Here is a 9712-nt window from a genome sequence, read left to right on the forward strand (position 1 = left end):
GGATTGTTTATTATGTTTATTGATGCATTTCAGGCACTTAGTGGGTCTCTGGGAAATAGTCTACATTCAGAAGTCTTTTTTAGTATGTGGGCCATTGAATGGAAGCTGGCCGTTGATTGAGAGCATCCCTTGTCCACAAAACCATGTGAACTTGACCATCGGCACCACGTTCCTCTTGCTCCTATGTGGATAAAATGAGCATGTTTCAGGGTCTGCAAGTGTCAGCTCGTCATCCATTTCTCCAGATGTTTCCAAGTTGGGAGGTGAGAAAAGGACTTGCTGAAGGCTACAGGTAGTCTGGATGTAATCTAGATAAATTTTGGATTGCCATGTGATCAATCCACTGTGTGTAGTTTCAGGCAAAGGAACACAGTCTAGGGACAAAAACAAGTATAGATATTAAGAAACATTTTTTTTTGGTTGCTGTTTTCTGAGAAAGCACAAAGAAGCAAGAGTACATTTAAGACAGAGTTGAAGTCATCTCTCTACTCTGTTTCCTTTTTTTTGCCACACTGGGAGACATCCCTCCTGTTGCTCTCTCTGTAAATGTTCCAGAGACTTCACACCTGGGCGGGGGAGGGGGGGTTGTGTGTGGGGGGGATGGCTTAGGCCTTCTTGCCCTGTTTAAGTGAACACTGGGAGGCTTTCTGTGGTGGTAGGCCAGGCTAGCTAGGCTGAGGGAGGGGCTTGATGGAGCAGGAAGTCTCGCCTTCCTGTCCTATCAGGGTAGACCTTCAGATGTGCCACAGAAAGAAGCATCTGAGTTTGCTGAAAACTATAGCTCTTCCCTGGAACGACTTTCCCTTAAGATAGCATTCCCAGAAATCCCAGCTGAGCACGGATCCAGCTCCTATAGCACATAGAACCTTCCGGTGCTAAAAAGTCAAGGCCAGATCCTGAGAGTTGCAGCCTTGTACAAGTGGGGAGCCCATCTCGTGTATCCTCTGTGCATAATCAGTGCACGGCAAATACTTACGGAAGAAATGAAGAAATCCGAGGGCATGTAAATAAACAACAGAAATGAAAGGATGTCAGAACAAAAACAGAAATGGGAGAGTGTCTGTCTTCCTCCATCTGCTCTTTCCCTCCCTTTTCCTCTTCCTTTTCTTTGTCCCCAAGAATGATTTAAATTGACCATTTACATCAGTGAAACTTGTTGATGGATTGGGCCATTCTCTGCTCACTTTGTGCAGACCCTTTGTGATTTACTTTTATGTTCAGTCTCTGTTTTCTCATCCTGTCACTTTGTTCTCCCCTCTCTTTCTCATTGTGTGCTGAGGAGTAATTTTCCATTATGGTGTTATTTCCAAAGGTCCCTGACAGGGTGACAGTAGAATGACACAGCTAAGTGATATAGATTTTAATGACTTAATGCTATCATAATTTTTAATAGAAACATAAGTGGAGACAGGGGGTGATGTTTGAAAAGATGTAAAAGTGGAAAGTGGATTCTAGAAAAGATGTTCAAGAAAAAAAATTGTTGTGACAGAGAAGGAAGGCCGACAGGTAAGGACAAACTTGGTAAAAAAAAAAAAAAAAAACAGGTCTGTAAGACAAGTGCTATTAGAAAAGGGGAAAATGTCACCTAAGAGAGAAGACTAACATTTTGAAAGTATGTCAGGAGGGAAAAAAAAAGATGACAAAGGGAAAAGGTAGTCAGGCTTGTTAATAGGGAAAAATAGAGCAAATAAGAAATTACAGATAAAGGAAAGCAGGGCTTGGCTTGTCATCTAAGCCAGGCTTGATGACAAAGGGTAATAGCGGAAAGAATACTTAAAGTAATGATAGTCAACGAGGAAAGACAGCATGGAGAAGCAATGCGCTGCAGAGTATCTGGGGTAGGAAAAAAAATCACTGCAGAACACAAAAGGAGAGAATGGCCGCCGTAGTGCAGGCCATCTGGCAATTATTTTTGAAACCTCATGGAAGATTGTTAGGTTGCTAGGAATATGAAAGAGGGAAGGCAGAACACATTTTTTTTTATTTTTAAGCAGTGATGAAATGTGTTAAAGTAGGTCACAGAGAATGCATGGACTCAGTGATTTTCCTCAATACCTGGCTAATAAGCCTCAGTGAAACTAACAAGGTTGTAGAAGTGAGCAATCCCTGGCTAGCTTGCAGACTGGCCTCCAGCCTGGGCCGCTAAGGAGCCTGGGTCAGATGATCAGCTGTGGCCAATTCCCTAATCCGCTCTCCTTCCTGCTCCTAAGTTGACTGCAAGTCTGCCTGTGGTACCTATTAGCTGGGCTCACCAAGGTTTTCCTTTCCCTCACCTGTGTGCTTCCCCAACTTTGGGCAGAGTTGGAAACTTCTCTGGGTAGAACCCTTGAAGGGCTGGAGTACAATTCTAAATGAAGTGATTACTCTGGCAAAAATAGTTAACCACTCTCAGTTTCCTGGAGGAGGGGACTCCATGCCCTCAGGAGACCATGGAGTGTGCCGGGAGGCAGAGGGAGACGAAGGACCTGTGAGAAAGAGCGTCTCTGCTCTTCTGTGGGAGGCCAGGTGCAAGGCCCGGCAGGCCGGCTCAGGGTTGGATACTCTGTGTGATCTTGGGAGGGGATATGCCTGGCTCACCTGGGGTGGTTAGGACAGGTAGACATTGGCTCCCTCAGACTGTGAGACTCAACAAAGGCTCCAGATTGGTTGGTTTGTATTTGACGCTATGCCTCCAACCTGAGGAGCAGGGCTCCTTATAGAGAGAACAGCCTGTGAATTACGGTCTGAATGTTTGTGTTGACCCACATCATATATTGTTCTCCTGAGCCCTGGCCTGATGGCTTTGGGAAGCAGTGTTTGAGGGGGAGGGGTGGAGGGGGAACTGATGAAGTCATAAGGGTGGAGTCCTTATGAGTAAGATTAGTGTCTTATAAAGGAAGTCCAGGATAGCTCCCTTGTACTTCCTGCCATGTGCAATTATAGCAAGAAGAGAGCCATCCAGGAGCCAGGAAAGTGGGCCTTATCAGAACTGGATTGCACTGGAACCCTGATCCCGAATTTCCCAGATTCCGTGAGAATCTGTTGTGTATCCGCTATGCAGTCCTTTTTTTTTGTAGCAGCTGTAATGAATGGATTAGATTGGAGATGGGATAATAAAGAAGTAGGGGCCAAGGCAAGGTGGCTCAGACATATTAAGTTGAAGCTAGTATCTTCCTGAAGAGCAGAGATTAAAGCAAGAACCAGTGGTCACAGTGGCAAGTGCTGACAGGAACTGTGGCAGGATCAAAGCAGCTCAGAGAGAGATGCTATGAAAATCCCACACATAGCTGGTCATCTGTGTCTCACGCCTGTAGTCCTAGCTACTCAGGAGGCTGAGATCTGAAGATCAAAGTTCAAAGCCAGCCCAGGCAGAAAAGGCCTTGTGAGACTCTTATCTCCAATTAATCCAAAGTGGAACTGTGGCTGAAAGTAGTAGAGTGTCAGCTTTGAGCAAAGGAGCTCAGGGATAACACCTAGGTCCTGAGTTCAAGCCCCATGACAGACAAGGAAAAAATAACAACCACATACACTTAAGGCACAGCTTCACAGGAGTGAGAAATAAACTTTTGTTGTTATTAAGCTACTTAGAGTTGAGAAGTTTTTGTGGTAGATGCTATTGCACCAAAATGTAACTTATCCACATTCATGTCCCATGTCATCAGTTGTGGTTGAGAAATATAAGAGAAGTAAAGCAGTCACTACCATTAAATGTAATCTCAGAAGTGTTCATTCTCTTCTAACATTTGGTAAACAATATTTTCCCTTCCTAGATTGCTACTTTACTTTCTTTCTGACATCTGACATGTCTTAAATGAGAGAAGCTAACTTGTAATATGTGCTTTACATTCCTGATATTTGTCCCCAGAATAAGAGGTGGGCTGGTTATGATACATTAATACTGCTTTACTATAATAATGCACAATTACTACTGTTTTATTAGGCTTTTCCCTTTTGCAGATGAGGAAAGTAAGATCATAAAAGTTACATAACACATCCAAGGTTATAAAGCTAGCAGGTGGCTAAGGCAGCTTCCTTGATGTATATTTCAATTTGTTTGACAAGTATGGAAGCATAAAACCTTGTATGAAATAAGCTATTAATATTATATAATGGCTGAATTGAAATGGGCTTGTCTCATGGATATCAAGGTGCATACTCTGGGGAGGGGCTGAAGATGTGTGCACTGAGTAAAATGTCAAAATAAAATCATGTGCACTGGACAAAATCTTGGGGACCCATACGGACTACTGTACAGTGTGGAAGAGTAAAAAAGAGTAAAGGCTGGGGTCTGCTCCCTGGCGTATGGACTTTTAAGGTTGCCTCCTGTATACTATCTCACTTTAGGATTTGAATTATCCCATTACCATTTCTGATTTTTTTTTTGTAGGTCATGGGCCTTGAACTCAGGGCCTAGGTGCTGTCCCTGAGCGTTTCTGCTCAAGGGTAGTTCTCTACCACGTTGAGTCACAGCCCTACTTTCAGTTTTCTGGTGGTTAATGGGAGATAAGAGTCTCATGGACTTTCCTGTGCTGGCTGGCTTTGATCTGTGATTCTCATATCTCTGCCTCCTGAGTAGCTAGGATTATAGGTGTGAGCCCCCAGCACCTAGCCACTATTTCTATTTTTATTAGAAAGTAGTAGTTTGCCAATGGTAAAGCAGAATAAAGGTTGCAGCAACAGTTTGTGGCATTTCAGACAACCCAGCGCAGATCTGTCGGATTCCCCTGTCTCTTTTCCTATAAAGAGGGGATCAACAGTGCACTGAGAAGGACTTCCTGCATGCAGACAAGAGGCTCAGATCCAGAACTCTAGTCCCTGTACTTGGTGTTTTATGTCTTGACCTATCAAGTACCAGCAGTGGTGACCTGGCCTTGAGGTGTACAAAGGCAGTCCTTGCACAGCAGATTTACCTTGTGTCATGGGTACCATTGCATGGTGATAGTTAATCACCTGTTCCTTACCCCTCATGTGACCCTGGACAGGTACTGAAACCTCACTGTTTCAGTTTTCCAAACTTCTAAAGACTGGTATAATAATGGTGTCTCACACTTGATGTTTTCAAATTGATTATCAGTAATAACGCAGCTTCTGGAACATAGGAAGCAGGCTTTCATCAGCTCAGGCAAATTGTAGATGGTAAAGGCATTGATAATGGAGCCAACCATTTCCTTCCCCACCCTCTCCATTGGTGAACTTTATCTTGGTACCTGACTGTACACGAGGAGTCTGGGCTCTACTCAGCCACTGGATGGAACTTAACTGCTCTCATTACAAATGTTCTTTTTGGAGAAATAGTTTTTTTTCTGGTCAGATGATTTAAAGTAGGAAAACATGGTAGACTTTTAACCTGTGGGTTAAGTGGAATGGTGGCTCAAGTGTTAGAACACAAGCTTTGAGTAAAAAAGCTATGGGGCAACGACCAGGCTCTGAGTTCAAGGTCCAGGACCAGCACAAAAAGAAAAATAAATCTGTTTTCATTTATATGTAGTAAAATACTTTCAGTTATAACCCACATTAACAGAGCTCAGTTAGAGTTTTCAGTAAGGTTTTTATTTCTTGTATCACCTGCTTTATTTTTTTATGTTTTCTCACTGATTTCCTTTTTAAAAAATTACCTTTAATCCCTTTGTAGTTGTACAAAGAGGTTTCAATTCAACATGTCAGCTTATGAACACAATGCATCTGGATCAATGTTACCCTTTATATTATTCTCCTTCATCTTCCTCAACCCCACACATTCCATTCAATAAGCTGATTTTTTTTGCCAGTCTTGGAGTTTGAACTCAGGGCCTTGATACTGTCCCTGAGCTTTGCTTAATGTTGGCTGTCTACCACTTGAGCCACAGTTCCATCTCCAACTTTTACCAGTTAATTAGGATAAGATTCTTAGGGATTTTCCTGCCTTAGCTGGCTTGGAACCAGAATCCTTAGGGCTCAGCCTCCTGAGTAGCTAGGATTCTAGATATGAACCACTGGCATTGGCCTTTCAATAAGTTTTTGTAGTGTACCAATACTTGAGAACCACTGGAATTGTCTACTCGATTGACAGAAATTGCATGGGTAGTTTGGAGTATCTGCGATCACTCATTTTCATTTATTCCAAGACTAATTTTAAAGCTTTCTTTATAAGGGAAGTACAGAATGAGAAATGAGTGAATTTTCAATTCAATTAAGAGTCTCTTTTATTAATTCTTATTTTTATTTTTGCCAGGGGCTGAGTAACTGAATGAGATGGAAGTTGATAGAATAATCAAAAGATAAGAGGAGAATCTGAAAGCTTGAACTTGTACACAGAAAAATTAATGACACATAACAAAAGGAATTGTGTAGCAGGCACATTTTATTGCTGAGTATGTTAGTCAAATGTTGGTTGATAATTTCTACTCATAACATTAGCAAGAATTTTAGCGAATAAATTATGGAAATTTAAACAGATAAATTTAGGAGACTGGTTATGCTGTCTTCCCTAATTAATTATTAAAGCAAAGGGATTAACACTGCACAAACACCTGTTTTCTATTGTATCCTGTATATATAATTAATAATTACTACTAATCCTTATAATTCATAAAAATTTCAGTTGTAACATTCATATAAGCAACTGACATTACTTACTAGAACTAGAATTTTAAGTTAGGATTTGTTGTTGTTGTTTTGCATTTTTCTTTTTCAATGTCCTTACTTTTTTCATAATGGACTCATCTCAGAGGTCAACAGAGTTGGAATTATCATGTGTCATGGGAGATTTTCTGGCAATTTAGTTGTAAACAGTAGAGCCCACAATGCCATTTTTTTTGCCTGAAAATCTAATGCAAGATTTGTGTAGAATTTGATTTCTCATTATTCTTTTTAATTACTCTTAAGCAAGTCCCCACCAGTTCAAGGTTTTTAATTGCCTGCAACTTAGGTCTCTTCTACTCAAACAACCATCAGGAATTTATTTCAATCCTTTAACATAGGAGACTTTGGCTTAGATGCTAAAGACATGGAGTGAATAAAGTCAAGAAACATCTCTGTCCTCCTGAAACTTACATAATAAAGGATGTAGAGAGTAAACAAGATAAATATATGACATGCTTATGATAGACAGAGATAAAGTTTAAGGGAAAAAGTAAATCAATGAAAGGGATGCGTATGAGTCAGAAGGGGAGTAGAAGACAGTTTTAGACACAATGGCTCTGGAAGGTCCCAATGAGAAAAGCCATGTGTAAGAAAAAGTGTTTACCTGGGTATATCCTGCCTGCAGGAAAGAGTGAATGATAAATACAAAGGGCCTGAGGTGGGAGCTGCTGGGAACAAAATGGTCCTCCTTGGCTGAAACGAAATGGAGGGCTTAAGACTTTGCTATGAATAAAATGCTTGCTCTTTTAGTATTTTGAGTAGAACAAATACATAACCTGCGCTGCCTCACTCCAGCAAGAGGTCAATGAGGGAAGCTAAGAGGCTGATTACGGAGGTGTTGGCTCAGTCCAGAGCCGTAGCAGCAAAGGTGATGAGAAAGGGTCATATTTTGGTTGTATTTTCAATGTAACTCCAATAGCATCTTTTAAAAAATCATTTCAATAGTTTTTTTGTGAAAATACCATACAGAGGGGTTACAATTACATGAGCAAGGTAATGAGTACATTTCTTATCAAGCATTGTTGCCTCCTCCTTTGTTTCCTCTTCCCATCCCTGCCTCCCCCGCCCCCCATCTCATTGTTGCAATGGGTCAACCTGTATCCTTATTTAAACAATTTGTTTTTTTTCCTTCCCCTCCACAAATTATACCAACATCAAGTACAGTGAAAATAGGGGTTATACCATGGGGGAGGGACATACAAAGCAACAAAGAAATCATCTTATAAATATGTTAAAAACAATAGCAAGAAAGAAAAACCATTTAGGTCCTTATCTTGGGGTTCATTTCACCTAACATCAACTTTTCTGACATTTTCTGCTTGTCTCAGACATATACTAGTTATTGCAAATAAGGGAAACCATGGGACCTAGTTTCCTTTGGGCCTGGTATACTTCACTTAATATAATTTTTCCCCAAGTCTTTCCATTTCCTAACAAATGGGGCAATGTTATTCTTTCTGATGAGGCATAGAATTCCATTGTGTATATATACCACAGTTTCTTGATCCATTCATCTACTGAGGGGCATCTGAGTTGGTTCCATATCTTAGCTATGGTAAATAAGGCTGCAATAAACATAGTTGTGCTGGTAGCTTTAATACGGTCTTGTTTGTGATCATTTGGATAAATGCCCAAAAGTGGGATTGCTGGGTCATAGGGGAGCTCTATGTGAAGTCTTTTGAGGAACCTCCATACTACTTTCCAAAGTGGTTGGACAAGTTTATACTCCTAACAACAATGCAGTAAGGTTCCCTTCTGTCCACATCCCCTCCAGCATCTGTTGTTATTAGAGTTCTTGATTTTAGCCATTCTAACTGTGGTGAGGTGGTATTTCAATGTTGTTTTGATTTGCATTTCTTTTATGGCTAGGGAGGATGAGCATTTCTTCATGTGTCTATTGGCCATCCTTCTTTCCTCTTCAGAGAAGTTTCTCTTTAAGTCTTTTTTTTTTTCATTTGTTGTAAGAAAGTACAGCTGATTGGATCTGTTCATGCATCTTCATCAGCAGTGGGGGCATTTCCACCTTTAATATTTCTAGTGTAAATTATTTGAGCTCTGTGCTTTGAGACTAACTTGATAAGTCCTTAACTAAGCAGCTCTTGAAGGACTGCCCTGGCCAGGGAGTCATGAATCTTCAGCCTTTCAGAAACCACAGCAGGGGTTGTGAGCTTATAGTTTGGAACTTCCTTACAGAGTTTGTCATACTTAGCTTTGTCAAACAGGACCAGGTTGTTGAGCTTGTCCTGAACTTTGCCTTTGGACCACTTCTTCTTCTTGGCCTTGCCTCCAGACTTGTTTACTGGGTCCTTGTCTTTCTTGGCTGACTTCCTGGCATCTTTCTTCTTCTTGTTATCCTTGGGCAGCATTGCAAAACCTGGAGAGCAGGAGAGACTGCTGTGGCTTCGTCAAGATGTCTGACAGAAAGGAGTCTCTTTAAGGGTTTAGCCCACTTATTTATTGGGCAGTTGATTCTTTGAGGATTTGTTGTTGGGGGATTTAATTTTTTGAGTTCCAGGTCTATTTTAGATATGAGACTTGTGTCCATTGTATGGCTAGTGAAGATCTTCTCCTAATCGTGGGCTTTCTATTGATCTTACTAGCTTTGTCCTTTGCCATTCAGAAGCTCTGCAACTTCATGCAATCCCATTTGTCCAACCTTTCTTTGATTTGTTGTGTTTCTGGGTCTCTATTGAGAAAATTTTGGTCTCTGCCAAGAAGACCTAGGGTTTCTCCTGTTCTTTCCTGTAATGTTTTCAGGGTGTCTGCTTTGACTCTGAGGTCTTTGATCCATTTGGAGTTGATTCTGGTGCAGGGTGATACATAAGGATCTAGCTTTAGTTTTCTACAACTAGTTAACAATTTTGCCAGCACCATTTACTGAAGAGGCTGTCTTTCTTCCATTCTATTTTTTTAGCTCCCTTATCGAAGATTAGATCACTATAGGTCTGTGGGTTCATTTCTGGGTTTTCAATTCTATTCTATTGGTCCTGAGGTCTGTTCTTGTGCCAGTACCAAGCTGTTTTGATTATTATGGCTTTGTAGTAGAGTTTGAAATTTGGTATTGATATTCCTCCAGCACTGTTCTTCTGTTAAGGATCGTTTTTGCTATTCA

General features: G+C 41.0%; 1 pseudogene; it reads right to left on the reverse strand.

Moving 5' to 3' along the window:
* Positions 1-8583: 8583 nt before the first annotated feature.
* LOC105987123 lies at positions 8584-8966 on the reverse strand (annotated as a pseudogene).
* Between the last annotated feature and the right edge of the window lie 746 nt (positions 8967-9712).

The sequence above is a fragment of the Dipodomys ordii genome, unplaced genomic scaffold, assembly GCF_000151885.1.
Source record: "Dipodomys ordii isolate 6190 unplaced genomic scaffold, Dord_2.0 Scaffold39, whole genome shotgun sequence".
Classification (NCBI taxonomy): Eukaryota; Metazoa; Chordata; class Mammalia; order Rodentia; family Heteromyidae; genus Dipodomys; species Dipodomys ordii.